Below are 13,329 nucleotides of genomic sequence, written 5' to 3' on the forward strand. Positions count from 1 at the left end.
GTGTCCAGAGCTCTCTGGTGACTGATGGCAAGGTGGAACAATGTGACAGGGAGGTGAGAGCTGGGGTGGGACTGACAGCAAAAAAGTGAAGTTCTCCAGCTACAGGCTGCCTGCTCCAGCTATCAGCCCACGCTGGTGAAGAGGGAGGGCTCAGGAACAGAAGTACCCACCGCCCCCGGCCTGGGGAAGAAACGGTTTTACCTTGGGGGTGGCAGGCAGAGAAGTCAGGGTGAGGCTGCCAGTGTGGCAGCAGCTCTGTTTAAAAACACTCTCACGGGATGGTAAGAACTAGCAAAAGGAAAATAATTATGGCATTTCAGCTAACAATGCATCTGCTTAAACTCAGGTATAAATAGACCCTTAGGCCCTTCTCTACACAGCGCAGTCCATTAATCTCAACCTTGAGCAGCCGCTCTGCGGGGAGGGAGGGCAAGGGAATGTTTCCTGGAGAGGCAAGGGGGCTCCCTCCTGCTCCCTGAAGCACCAAACCACCTACAAAACCAGCTCAGTCCCTGAGGAGAAGGAAAGGTCAAGATGCAGAACAGGGAAGGGCTGCATTCAAAATCCCTCCCCCTCATACATTGTAAACTGGTACAACCATTTTGGGAAACGGTTTGGTGGTTTCTTAAAGAGTTAAACGTATGCTTATCATACAGCCCAGCAGTCCCACTTCTAGGTACTAATGCAAGAGAAATGAAAACATACATCCACGTGAAGACTTATACGTACATGTTCGTAGCCACTTTCTTCATAATAGCTGCAACCCAGAAATAACCCGAATGTCCAAAAAACAGCGAATGAATAAACAATCTATGAGATATCCGTACGGTGGAATATTAGTCAGCAGTATAAAGGAAAGAACTACCAATAGACACGATGACATGGATGGATCTCAAAAGTATTATGCAGAGAGAAAAAAGTCAGACACACGAGGACAAGCAGCATGGTAACCTGTATCACATCTAATCTATAGGGACAGAAAGTGGATCAGTGGGTGCCTGGGGCCGGTGCCCGGGGCCAGCGTAGGGGCTGTAGGGACTGGGAAGGGGTCTGGAGGGAACCTTTTACGGTGATGGAGATGTTCTACAGCTTGATGGTTGTGGTAGCTACACAAGTATATGTGCTTATCAACTCACTGAACGGTACATCTAAAATGAGTACATTTTATTGTGTATAACATAGGTATACTTTCTTGTATGTAAATTGACCTCAATAAAGTTGATTAGAAAAATAATTCCTTCCCAAGAGCCTGGATGAGGGGCCAAAGCCCCCACCTTGTCAGAGTGACCACAGGCCTGAAGCTTGTCCTGCAATAATCTTACCACGAGCAGGCAAATGTCTTCCCAGAAAGCCTAAGCAAAGATCAGGGCAGTCTCCCTCAAGGCCTGGTAATACCGCCAAGCAGGAGAGCAGCTCCCTGGTGCCCTGGAAAAGGCTCCTCTCTGGCCCTTGATTCTTAAAAGTCTAGAATTTCTGGCTGAACAAGAAGGCCTGGGCCCAGTCCCTGGGCAGCTTCTCCTCAGCTCGGGGCAGGGCGCCTAGCCACTCCTCACGCAGGTGCCAGCCTGCTGCCCAAGCACGGGGCCCGAGGGCCCTGCCAGGTCCCCCTAGGGGCAGAGGTGGGAGACTGTCCAATGCCCAGCCCGCCCTCTACCCCTATACCACACCACGGTGGCAGGGCCTCTGCCTAGAGAGCAGGCTCGCAGGGGAGGGAAGCAAGGCCCCAGCACTCAACCTGTTCCCCCAACCAAACTCTGGGCCGGGGGGCCCAGAGAGTCACCCAGACCTTGACTCTGAGTGGGGATGTTTAACAGCCCCCAGAGAGGCAGGGAGTCGGTGACAGGACAGGGCCTGGAGGCGTGGAGTTTGAACTCTTAGCCCGGTGCCCTTTCCCCCACTTCAGACTGGGCTCCCAGTTACTTTCTGGGGGCAGGGTTTTTAATGGGGCTGGTTCTGAACAAGAGTTCTCCAGGGCAAGGCCTGTGAAACAAAGGGACTGTCTCCCGCAGTGGCTGGCGGCCCCTGGGGAGTGGGGCCTGGGACCGGATTCTGCTCACCATAGGATCTGGCCTTCCAGACTGCCCGGGTCCTCAAGGGTCCCAGGAGCCCCACCTCCTCTGCTCTGTCTGGATCCACCTATCTCTCCTTGTCTCTGTCTCTCCGCCTCTCTCTGTCTTTGCCTCCCCTCCCCCATCCCCTGTTGTCACCTGCCCCTGTTTCTCCTGCCCTGCTCAATCTCGCCAATCCACAGGCTGTTCATTCCCAGGGGTCCCCTCCCCTTATCTTCCTGGCAGCTGTTGGCCTTGGCCTGGAGGTACAGGATTAGTTAACTCTTCCTCTCCTCCTACCCACTGCATTTCCAGAGAATGAGCAGCAGCAGAGCACCAAGGGCAGCCTAGGGTTAGAGTTCAGGAAGTTTGGGGTCTGGCCCTACCTGCCTCATCGTGTGCCGTGAGCTGGGCCCTTGCCCCCTGCATCTCAGTTTTATCAGCTGTGAAATGAGAGCATCTTACCTTTTTACTGTCCCAGCTCTGCACCACCCCCCAGCATACACACACGTTCCATGTTTTAAAAGTTTAGAGCTATCAAATTACTTTTTTCAGTAATTATTAATTCAGGAGCCAATTTTGTATGAAACAAAACCAACCAAAGCTTCTGAGCAGCATGCCATGGTTTTGTTTCACATAAAACAGGATCTGGAATTAATAATTACTGAATAAAGGTGCATTTATCATATTTTCCATTATAATTCCAGCAAAGAAACTTGACATTTTAGTTAAGCCTGTGTAGCCTTCACACAGATAAATGTTCTATTTCTGCTAGGCTTTTGGAAAGATAAAAATCAGCTCCAGGTCTCTTCCTCCCCGCTATTTTCTGATCTCAGGTGCGAAGTGGGCAGCCAAGGATAGGTGATCTTTAAGACCCCTTGTATTGCTGGAGTAGTAGGTCCGAGTGTGTCTCACTGGCTATCGTATCAGTCACTCATTAGGCACCAACATCATTGGTCCCGCCTACCAGTGGCTGGCCTCCCATCAGGTAACAAAGAAAATCGCCAGCAGGACAGGGCCTGGGCCCCAAGACCCGCCCACAGCACGAACCCTTCTGCTCCTCACCTGCTAGCCCAGCCCACAAGTAACCCCAGAATTCAGAGCTAGTGATCGTGGAAGCAGGAAGAAGCCATGGTCGTCAGGAACGCCTCAGGATTTTCCCAAGGGAAAGAAGCCAGTTGCCGTGGCAAGGAGACAGCACTTGGGAGGAGAGGCTGTATAGCAGACCATCTCGAGGGGCTTAAAGCGAATGTGCAAGGAGAGCTGGTCCCCTCGGCACAGCCGCCCGCTCCGTACCCTTGCTGTAAACACCTCCCCTCATTCCACAGGATCGGAACCGAGGCCCAGGAGTGTCACTTCCTTGCCGTTCTCTTTTATTCTCTGTCCCCGCCCCCCCTCCACTGCTGCCCGCCCGGCATCCCAGGTTCCCATGGAATAGGTCAAAGGCACTGAGCTGGATGGGGTAACCTGGGTTTCTAATCTGGGACCCAAAGTGAATTCCAGGTCGGTAGCCCCTGCTCCTAGCTTTGTTCCCTACTGGACACTCCACATGATATCTTAGAAGTACCTCCAATTCAGCCTGCTCACACCAGCCCACTTTCCCCCTTTGGTGGGGGAGCTGCCCCTCTGGCAGGGTTCCACAGCTTTGCACCTGGCCACCGATCACCCAGGCTCTGCCTTCGGACCCAGGGGACCCGCCACCAGCTACTCTTCACCCCTCTCAGCCCAGGCCTCATCCTAGCCTCCTAGAGCACGGTGGTGGTCTCCCAGCCTCCCACCCACCCCCACACTAGAGTCAGAGGGGACTCATTCCCTTCACTTATGACCGATCCCTCACAACCTTCGTCAAAACCTTGAGTGACTTCATCGTACAAAGATTCTGCATATGTGCAGAAGGCAGAACGAGGAGAAATGAAGGAATGATGGAAGTTCTTGGAGGAAAAGATGGGGAACCATTCATTAGACTCAGAAACATGGAGTGCCTGGCTCAAGGTCACCCAGCAAGGCAGAGGCAGAGTGGCATGTTTGGGGGACAGTAGTGCTCTCTTTTCACTAGGGCAGCTGACCACCCCTCCCCCCTGTCGCCCCCACTGGATACTGGAGCTTCCATGTGCCCTAATCTTGCACACTCTTTCACACCTCTGCTTCTTTATTCATGCATCAGTGCCCTTCCTCTCTTCCCCCACCTCCAGTTAGCCAGCTGCCCAAGCCTAGCTGAAATTCTTCCTCCTCCAGGAAGCCTTCCCTGAATGCCTGTCCTGGCACACCTCTCTCCACGTCACTCAGCACTCTCAGACTTAGGTTAGAATTATTCCTGTGCATGCCCGCTAGGAGGGGTGGGACTCATCTTACTCACCTTCATATCTCCAAGAGCACCCTGCACGGTGCCTGGCCTGTCACAGGTGCTCAACAGGTATTTCTGGAATGAATTATCATTATATTTGTACTGTCATTATAAGTGTCTGGCATGGACAGAGCCCTCGTTTGAATAAGCCACTGGACTCAGTATGCAAGTCAGAGCGCATGTGTCTTCACAATGATTAACCCTGATGATTAGCCCCATTTCACAGGTGGGAAGACTAAGACTCAGAGGAAATAAGTAACTTGTCTGTGTCTCACTGTTAGAAGGTGGCAGAACTGGTACTCGACCCCAGTGTGGCTGATTCGAAAGCCTGATGCGGCCCTGTGACTCTGGATGTCTGTGCTCTGTCTGCAGCCCAGATGACAGTGCAGCCGGGCCAGGTGAGCCGTTGGCGAGGGCCCCAGGATTCTGCCGGCCCCAGGTGGCCTTTCTAGCTTCATGACACAGGCTCCACTCAGACCTGCTTTGCGGATGACCCTGGTAGTTTAGATCCTGCCCTGGAATCCTGAGTCCAGCCAGGTGACAAGAGTCCTTAACTGGCCCCCTGCCACAAGAACACAAAGTACCTTTGCACACAACCTCTCTTTGCTGGTGATGGCAAATAGGGAAGGCCCAGGGCAAAACGGTAAGGTGGCAGAAGTTTGTCTTGGACGGTGTTTGCAGCCTCTCTGTTCTGCTCTCTTCCCACTTGGGGTTTCCTGCTGGCTGCCCCCTCCCCTTGCCGCAGACTGCATGCTGTGGTGTAACCCGTTTATAGCTCAGAGTGGTGTGAAAGGACTGCTGAGGGAACCTGAGGCTTTGGGGAGATTTGTGATGAAGCGGGGCTTTCTCCTTGGTCATGGAATCTGGACCAACCGAGAGCTGGTCCCGAAGAGAGCCTGTGATTGTTTGGCCCCTTGGGTGACCCCCAGTCACAAAGCTCAGTGGGAAAGTGTTGTTTCCCTCACTGGATCCAAGTCCCTGTGCGGAGGACCCCAGATATGGGGCCCGCACAGCCTCCTCTACCTGCTGCTCCTCCTGTCCCCCTCCCCACACAGGGCCTGCTCACATTCACCCCATCTTGTGTGCCAGGCCTGCACTCAGCCTTCAGACATCAGCTCACTTGATCGTCACTGGAGCCGTGAACTCTCCACCCCATGTGATGGATGAAGATGCCGAGGCTGAGAGGTTCGGTGAGCTGCTGGGATTTGAACTTTGGCCCGTGTGGCTACAAAGCCCATGCAGCCTTGACTCCCTTTCCATGCACTGTGCCCCTGGGCAGGGACAGAGCCTGACGCTTCTGCTGCCCTCAACTGCCCAGCACTGATGTCCCCGGAGAGCAGAGGCCAGCCAGGGACGAAGGAGAGTGGCTGCCCAGCACGGTGGCTTCGCTCCGGGGGTGGGTCAGGCTGCCTGCGCTGGCTCGTTCCTGCTTCTGTGACCAACCCGAACCTCAGTTTTCCCTTTTGTGAACCTATTTCTAGGGATTCTTCTGAGGATTAAACGAGGTAGTTTGAACTGAGTGCTTTGAAGAGTGGCCCATGGCAGGTGCTCAAGAAAACCTTGCTGACTGCCTGTGAGCTGGGTGGGGGCAAGGCGAGGAGGGGACGGTGATGAAATGGCACAGAAACCACAGGAAACTTCATCACAGAGACTGACAGCCTATGCAAGGGAAGTATCAAAACAAGAAGAAAAAAACTTTAAAATTTTGGCTGAGTAAAGGCAACAGTATAATTACCATCATTTATAAAAACTACTTCCCATTAATGCCTAATTCCCATGAAGCGCAACAATGATTATCTCATTAACTATGTGTCAGATTAACTTTGTTGTAGGTTTTATTTGATTAAAACAGTGAACTCTCAATGTACGTGCTCGTTCTTCATAGTCTGTTAGTGTCTGGAGCACAGTCCTCCGCTGACAACTTTTTCTAAATTAGAAGCCGTATTTCCAGGGAAGTGGCTTGTAAAATTCAGTTATTTTGATTTCCCAAAGCGAGGTGAAGCAAAGGTGGAGAGAGAGTCTCAGAGCTTCCACCAGCACCCACCCTGGAGTTCGCAGAGGCCAGTGATGAAAGGTGAATTATGTGTCAATGTTTTAATAACTTCGGGGGCTTTTGTATTATTTGAATATTTTACTATGTGCATTTGTATTATTTTGTGGTAGTGGAGGATGCTATGTTTTCCCCCAATACAGTGAAAACTCTAAAGTTGTTACATCCTGGATTCTATTTCCCCCATGGGGAGAAAACGTTGCTCTCTGTCATGTGCACTTAAGTGCCTGACATTCTTCTCATGTTCTGATAGGCAGTGCAACCCCCTCACCCCTACTTTTCACCCTACCTTAACAGAGAAAAGCTGCCGGCTGACAGCTCCCATCTACACAGGGTGATCGCTAAGAATTTCCAATAGGGAAGTGTCATGCTTTGCCAGCTCTGGGGAAGACGGCATAACTGGCTGGAATCACAGACCTGGGCGACGGCGCAAGAGAAGACAGAGCTGGTTGGGGAAAGGGTCCCCCAGAGGTGGGCTGGTCATCTTCCACGATGCCAGACTAGGGGCATTGTGTCCAGAGGCCCAAGCCGTTCAGTGGCCCCTCTCACCTCCAGGGGCCCTAGTGTGCGCCGCTGACATGTGGGAGAGTCTCTGCAGCCCACACCAGACCCCGAGGACCCTCTTCCCGAACTCAAGCTGTATGTTTGTGGTGGGAGGAATTCAGAAAGAAGAGCCCAGTGCAGAGGGGAAGATGGGACGGGAGCAGCAAAGGTCCCTGACATCATGACAGAAGAGGGAGGCCAGAGATCCAGGAGAGGGTACCATCCTGCTGTCCTGATTCCTCGGGGGTCTGTGCACACCGGGGGCCTGCAGGCGGAGGACGAAACGCCAGGTGGAGATGGCTTACTCTGATTCAGACTCGGCTCTCAAGGCCAGAGACAAGGGCAAACTTGGATCCTGGAGGACCAGGGTAGGAGGGCCTCAGAGAGGCTGACGGAGCCAACCTGACAGTGAGGTTGGGGAGGCACTTACTGGTTTCACCCCACCCTGATCAGAACCCAGTGCCCAGATGTGGTTTGTAAAAAGAGCCCTCAGCTCAGGGCCCCTGGAGACCAATCTCCCCCAGCCCTGACCTCACTCAGCACATATACAAGTTAAAATTTCTCCATAGCCACATTTTTTTTTTTTTTTTTTTTGCAGTGCGCGAGCCTCTCACTGCTGTGGCCTCTCCCACTGCGGAGCACAGGCTCCGGACGTGCAGGCTCAGCGGCCATGGCTCACGGGCCCAGCCGCTCTGCGGCATGTGGGATCTTCCCGGACCGGGGCACGAACCCGTGTCCCCTGCATCGGCAGGCGGACTCTCAACCACTGCGCCACCAGGGAAGCCCTATAGCCACATTTTTTAAAGTGTGAAAGAAACAAGTACAATTAATTTTAGGAATATATTTTGCTTAACCCCACATATCCAAAATATTATCCTTCCACTATGTAATCAATATAAAAATTAGTGAGATCTTATATATTCTTTTTTTGTACTAAGTCTTCAAAATCAGGTGCGTAGGGACTTCCCTGGTGGTGCAGTGGTTAAGAATCCGCCTGCCAATGCAGGGGACATGGGTTCAAGCCCTGGTCCAGGAAGATCCCACATGCTGCGGAGCAATTAAACCCGTGTGCCACAACTACTGAAGCCCGCGCACCTAGAGCCCATGCTCCGCAACGAGAGAAACCACCGCTCGCTGCAACTAGAGAAAGCCTGCGCGCAGCAATGAAGACCCAATGCGGCCCCTCCAAAAAAAACAAAAAAAAGCAAAATCAAGTGTGTAGTTCACTCTTGCAGCACCTCTCAGCTGGGACTAGCTCCATTCCAGGGCTCAACAGGGCACTCGTGGCTGTCTCACTGGGCGGCCCAGGTCTAGGGCTTTCCTTTTGCCCTGCCACTCCCCAAAGGGTCCGTCGTTTGGCCTCCTCAGAGGCCCCAGGTCCAGATCCTTTTGCCTTTCCCTGACCCGGGAGCAAATCAGCCTTTGGGTCTGGGTGCCCATCTATTTTTCTTTTGTTGAACAAGGGAGGCCCGTGGGGAAGCTGTCACCTCCCCTCTCCGGGCCCTAGTTTAATCCTCTGTCAGGTGAGGGGTTTTCATTAGACTTGTGACTTTCAAGCAATGGAACCTGTTTTTCAAAGGAGATCTTATGCAGAAGCCCAAAGTATACATCAGAAGAAAGAGTTGCTGTTCTATCTGTTTCAAGATGACGAGGGGCTCGGGCCCTGCTTCCTCCAGGGTGGGGCCTGGCTCGGTAACTGATTGGCCAGGCCCCAGAGTAGCAAGGAGGAGAACACTGCATCGCTCTGCCACTCACATTTCACACATCATTTTATAAACATGCAAAACGACACGGTCGGTTGCTTATAGACCCATATATATAGTAAAAGTATGAAAACACATGGGAAAATGTATCATTCTCAAGTTAGTGGGCTTTGAAGGGGGAGGGAGGAAGGAGATGGGCTAGGGATAGCACTTCGGTTCTACTGTCAACATTTAATTTTTTGACCAAAGGAGAACTAAAGAAAATACAACAAAATGTTAACATTTGTTCAAGCTTAGTGGTGGGTGTGTGGCTATCTAAAATATGACTCCGTACTTCTCTGTATGTTTGAAATATTTTCTAATTTAAATTTATTTAAAATTTTAAGAAGGGTAAAAATCTATAATTTGATGTCACTTAAAGCAAAAAAACATTTGTTTTAATAGTAAAATATAAGTCCCTCCCCAGCCACAATCCCCCACCCCCAGCCCTGCTTATCCCTGCAACCCCTTCCAACCTTCCTGCTCTGATAGCCCAGGGATCCAGGAGCTGAACTGACCAAGGGCTGGGGTCCTGGGGAGAAGGACTGGAGCCAAGCAATTATGCAATAAACATTGATTGTACCTATGGCTATCAGACACGTGCGGCCCCTGGGGTGATTAAGACGCAACCTGGTTCAAAAGAAGCCTAAGAAAGGAGACCTCCCATGGCCCCTGGCCTCGGTGCTGGATGTGGGAGGGCTGAGGGAGGAGGCTGGGGTCTTCTCCCTCCCTGGCTCCTGGGGCTTCCAGTCTGTAGACTTTGGGGAGCCCCCTCTTCTCCAGTTCTCACGAAGTTCCCCCTCCAATCCCAGCCTGCCTCTCCAGTCCACTGTGGATTGCTCTGGACTCCTCTGGCCAACTCCGGGGGACACCGCTTGCTCACTCATTTGATTATCTGTGTCTTCTTCCCTGAGCCCTGGCTCTGGCTCCTCCCAGTAGCCCCTCCTCCCACCTTGGCCCTTGAAGTCCCGGAAGCTTAGGAAGGTCACCTTGCTGGGCTGGGCAAGGGGGAGGTGGAGGGCCGTGTGAGGGCAGCCATGTACTAGGTCCAGTGGGGTTATTTCGTTCCAGCAAACAGGTCCTGCTGGTTTGCCATTTGGAGAGTTTGGCCCCAATTCCCATGGGCTGGTTAAATGGTAACTTGTCTTTGGTTGTTTGTGGAAAAGTGACAGAGAAGGAGCCACCAGCTCTAATGAGGAGCTAGTTCTGGGTGCTGGACTGCAAGGACTGCAAAGGAAACTTATTTCCTTTCTTTTTTACTCTTTTCTGGGATCTCCCCCTTCCACACAACTTCCCAGATGAGTAAGAGCAAGGAGGAGTGGTGATGATAATAACAGAGTTCCACAGCCGCCCAGGCCTTTCATGGGGAGACTGCTTAACCAATAGTCACTGTGCCTATTTTACAGAAAGAGCAAAAAAGGCCAAGTGGAGTGCGGTCACTATGAGTCACTGGCCTTCCTGGCTCAACAAGGCTGGGCCAAGAGGCTGAGCAGGTCAGGTGGGGGTGGGGCTTCACCTTACAGCCTCCCCTTTTTCCAGCAGAGCCAACTGTCCCTACTGGCCTTCAACCCCTGCATTGTGTGGTCGGGGGCGGGGCCACCACCCTCCCTTTGTTCAGCATTTGCCTGATTACAGAGCTGGGCACACAGATCTCATCTGCTCCCACAACAGCCGTGGCAGGCAGGGCTGGTTTTGCAGCTGAGGGAACCCAGAGTCAGAGAGATTAGGGCCCTCTTCAGAGTGTCGCAGCTGTCAGCCTGAAGGAGACCAGGCCTCCAGGCACCAGCTCAGGACTCAGGCTCGTCTGAGGCTCCCAGGCTTGTGCCAGGCCTGCCTCTGCTTCCAGAGGAAGGACCCCGGGACGCAGCGTTTCTGGTCTGAGTGTGGGAAGGATGAGGGCTGGGAACCCGCAGGGGTCCATTTTGGAGGGAACAGTCAGTTTGAGAGCGAGGCTTCGGACCAGCCCTCCATTCTCCCCTTTCTGCTGGGTCGGCCTGTCTCAGCCCTGAGACAGTCTGTCTGCTCGCTCCCAGGGCGTCAGTGCTGCCATGCTTACTGGCATTAGTTTGGCCATTTCTCAAGTGGCGTCCCTCCTGTCACTGTGTGCTCGCCTGGTGTCAACATTCTAGTGAGAAGAAGGAAGAAGGAGGATCTCCACGCCCAGCCCAGAATCCCAGGTGGGCAGAGGGAGTTCTCTCCAGCTTCTGGAGACCTTGGGGAGATAGGCGCCCGCCCACCCGCTCCCAGGGTGGGCGCCACTCCCCAGTCAGAGACTGTGTGCAACACAGGACAGGCCTGGGTCATCCTGGCTCCATGGAGCACGAGCGGTGACTCCTGAATTTCCTCCTCGGTTCCCTGGAAAAGATACTACCTTCCTCAGCAGGTCTTGTGAAGGTGCAATGACGTAACGTGTGTGCGAGAGCCTCAGGCAGGGCCTAGCTCACAGTGTGGGCCCAGCAGCCCCCTCCCCCATGGCTCCCTGGGCATCTCTGCTGTGATTTCAGCCTCAGAGGAACGGGAGGCTCCAGGAGGGAGCACGGTGTCCTCACCCTCAGCAGCTGGCCATGCTGGGGCCAGAGGATTTCGCTGAGGAATCTGCAGAGGTCAGAGGGAGGCAGGAGCCAGGGTCACAGGGCAGGAAGGCTAAGGTCAGCTGCCCATGGCAGGCCACGGCTGGGGCTCTCCCCACGCTGAAGGCTGGCTTGTTTCCTCCTGCAAAACCGTGTTATGTAAATAGGTGCTGGGTTGAGCACACACGAGTGAGCCTGGAGGGTCGAGCGCCCAGGGTGTCCACAGGCCTGTCCCAGTGTGGATCATTGTTTAGCCCGCTCTGGAAACCTCTCTAAGGCCAGAGCAGGTGGCCCGAGGAGCTGGGCTCCTTCCCAACGTGTTCTGGGAGGGGACACTAGGCATCTGGTCCAATGATGGGCCCGTCCTCCTGCAGGGAGGAGGCTGAAGGATGTAGCCTTGGAAAGCCCATCACCTGGCTTGGGAGGAGAGACCCTCTTGCCAGGTACCCTTGATCCAATTTCTCCCTCCCTCAGGAGACCCAGATGGGAAAGGGTGTGGCTGGTTTTCCAGGGGCCCATGTCTGGCCACTGCCCTCAACAGGGTCAGGCAGCTCCCATCTGCTGAGAGAGTGTGTCTCAAGTGGGCACCCAGTTCCATTTCCAGGGGTGCTGGGACCTCTATCTCAGCATAGAGGAAGGGGCGTCCCTTTTCTCTGCACCTTCTGGTCCTCCTGCTTCCAGACACTCGCCTCCCCCAGGGCACCCCAGTGGGTAACTCTCCCACTCCTGGGACCCTGGACTAGGGCTGCCCTTTCAGAACCAGTTTGAAGCCATACAGTGACATGTCCCAGTCCACCTGGGCAGGAGGCTACAGTGGGGTCCACACAAGCCAGTTCAAGGCTAAGAGGCAAAAGATGCATAGAGACCCGAGGGTAGACCACAGCACGCGTGCAGTGTGTGTCCTCCCCTGGTCTGCAGGGACTACGTGGCCTTACAGAGTAACCCAAGGGCCCCTCCTCTTCCCTGTGGCCCTATCAGAGCTGCCGAGCAGCACAGGCCTTCCTCTCTGCAGCAGGCCTACCCCTCGCCCTGGGGGGTGAAGGAGGGGGAACAGAATGAGGGGCTGTGGCCTCCCTAACATGAGAGAGGAGCATTTAGGTCCAACTGGCTGTCTAGAACTTATAGAAGCACCCTGAGAGGTTGACCAGTGACCCCTGGCTCCGTGGGAAGTCTGTCCTGCCCCCAGGGGAGCCGAGAGCCCCGAGAGGTCTCCTGGATTAGAGGGCAGCCCGCATGGATGTTGGACAGTCTGGCAGAACGGGGGCCAGAGCACCGGCCGATCCACTGTGGGGGGACGGGCCCTAGCAATTCCCTTGGAAATGGAGAGACTGACAGGGCACAGGCTGGGAGGGGAAAAGCTGGTAGGGGGCTGCTGGACAGGCAGCGAGCTCTGTGGGGCCCAAGGCCTCTTCCTAGAACTGCCCTCAGCCGTGTGTTTGAGGCCTGGGGAGGCACTCACCCTGTGTGCGGGGGCAGGCTAGGGTGGGTGCGGAGGTACGCTGGGGCGCGCTGCTGGAGAACACACGGGGTCCCTTGGCCGGAGCTCAGGAACAAAACTGGCCTAGGGCACCCTCTGAGCTTGCTGCCTGGCCCCTGCCCAGAGCCTCTGAAGAGGGAGGCAGCAAGGAGAAAACCCCAGGGGCGTTTCTCAGCCCCTTGCTCCCTGGCTTCCCTGGGGCCGGGCACCGCGGGGGACCGCGGGGGACCGCGGGGGTGGACTCCACCCCACAGCTCCTCCCACCTCGCAGGTCGCCCCCTCCCCCACTTCGTGCTCCTGACTTTCTGCTGTTGACTTCCTGCAGAGCAGTCTGTTATTCCCACTGTGTGGAGCACAGCGGTGGCTCCGCCCCCGGGGCCCACCCTCTGGGCACAGGGGACCCTTGTTGAGAACATGACTCCATTATAATGCAGGGTATGATTGGGCCAGTCACACCCGCTACCCTGACCTTGAAATCCTCATCTGCTGACTGACGGCGGCGTGAGACCAGATCACCCCTGAGCAGCCTTCCAGACCCTACAGTCTCCCATCCCG

This window comes from Globicephala melas, chromosome 20, assembly GCF_963455315.2.
Source record: "Globicephala melas chromosome 20, mGloMel1.2, whole genome shotgun sequence".
Classification (NCBI taxonomy): Eukaryota; Metazoa; Chordata; class Mammalia; order Artiodactyla; family Delphinidae; genus Globicephala; species Globicephala melas.